Below are 2,658 nucleotides of genomic sequence, written 5' to 3' on the forward strand. Positions count from 1 at the left end.
TTTATACAATTAATACTTATATGAAAATTTATTACTTCATAGACTTTATACAATTAATACTTATATGAAAATTTATTACTTCATAGACTTTATACAATTAATACTTATATGAAAATTTATTACTTCATAGACTTTATACAATTAATACTTATATGAAAATTTATTACTTCATAGACTTTATACAATTAATACTTATATGAAAATTTATTACTTCATAGACTTTATACAATTAATACTTATATGAAAATTTATTACTTCATAGACTTTATACATTTAATACTTATATGAAAATTCATTACTTCATAGACTTTATATTTTTTATACTTATATAAAAATTTATTACTTCATAGACTTTATATTTTACTTCATAGACTTTATACATTTAATACTTATATGAAAATTTATTACTTCATAGACTTTATATATTTACTACTTATATGAAAATTTATTACTTCATAGACTTTATACATTTAGTACTTATATGAAAATTTATTACTTCATAGACTTTATATTTTACTTCATAGACTTTATACATTTAATACTTATATGAAAATTTATTACTTCATAGACTTTATACAATTAATACTTATATGAAAATTTATTACTTCATAGACTTTATACAATTAATACTTATATGAAAATTTATTACTTCATAGACTTTATATATTTACTACTTATATGAAAATTTATTACTTCATAGACTTTATACATTTAGTACTTATATGAAAATTTATTACTTCATAGACTTTATGCAATTAATACTTATATGAAAATTTATTACTTCATAGACTTTATATATTTACTACTTATATGAAAATTTATTACTTCATAGACTTTATACATTTAGTACTTATATGAAAATTTATTACTTCATAGACTTTATACAATTAATACTTATATGAAAATTTATTACTTCATAGACTTTATACAATTAATACTTATATGAAAATTTATTACTTCATAGACTTTATACAATTAATACTTATATGAAAATTTATTACTTCATAGACTTTATATATTTACTACTTATATGAAAATTTATTACTTCATAGACTTTATACATTTAGTACTTATATGAAAATTTATTACTTCATAGACTTTATACAATTAATACTTATATGAAAATTTATTACTTCATAGACTTTATACAATTAATACTTATATGAAAATTTATTACTTCATAGACTTTATACAATTAATACTTATATGAAAATTTATTACTTCATAGACTTTATACATTTAATACTTATATGAAAATTTATTACTTCATAGACTTTATACAATTAATACTTATATGAAAATTCATTACTTCATAGACTTTATATTTTTTATACTTATATAAAAATTTATTACTTCATAGACTTTATATTTTACTTCATAGACTTTATACATTTAATACTTATATGAAAATTTATTACTTCATAGACTTTATATATTTACTACTTATATGAAAATTTATTACTTCATAGACTTTATACATTTAGTACTTATATGAAAATTTATTACTTCATAGACTTTATATTTTACTTCATAGACTTTATACATTTAATACTTATATGAAAATTTATTACTTCATAGACTTTATACAATTAATACTTATATGAAAATTTATTACTTCATAGACTTTATATATTTACTACTTATATGAAAATTTATTACTTCATAGACTTTATACATTTAGTACTTATATGAAAATTTATTACTTCATAGACTTTATACAATTAATACTTATATGAAAATTTATTACTTCATAGACTTTATACAATTAATACTTATATGAAAATTTATTACTTCATAGACTTTATACAATTAATACTTATATGAAAATTTATTACTTCATAGACTTTATACAATTAATACTTATATGAAAATTTATTACTTCATAGACTTTATACATTTAATACTTATATGAAAATTCATTACTTCATAGACTTTATATTTTTTATACTTATATAAAAATTTATTACTTCATAGACTTTATATTTTACTTCATAGACTTTATACATTTAATACTTATATGAAAATTTATTACTTCATAGACTTTATATATTTACTACTTATATGAAAATTTATTACTTCATAGACTTTATACATTTAGTACTTATATGAAAATTTATTACTTCATAGACTTTATATTTTACTTCATAGACTTTATACATTTAATACTTATATGAAAATTTATTACTTCATAGACTTTATACAATTAATACTTATATGAAAATTTATTACTTCATAGACTTTATACAATTAATACTTATATGAAAATTTATTACTTCATAGACTTTATATATTTACTACTTATATGAAAATTTATTACTTCATAGACTTTATACATTTAGTACTTATATGAAAATTTATTACTTCATAGACTTTATGCAATTAATACTTATATGAAAATTTATTACTTCATAGACTTTATATATTTACTACTTATATGAAAATTTATTACTTCATAGACTTTATACATTTAGTACTTATATGAAAATTTATTACTTCATAGACTTTATACAATTAATACTTATATGAAAATTTATTACTTCATAGACTTTATACAATTAATACTTATATGAAAATTTATTACTTCATAGACTTTATATATTTACTACTTATATGAAAATTTATTACTTCATAGACTTTATACATTTAGTACTTATATGA

This window comes from Bactrocera oleae, chromosome X (assembly GCF_042242935.1).
Source record: "Bactrocera oleae isolate idBacOlea1 chromosome X, idBacOlea1, whole genome shotgun sequence".
Lineage (NCBI taxonomy): Eukaryota > Metazoa > Arthropoda > Insecta > Diptera > Tephritidae > Bactrocera > Bactrocera oleae.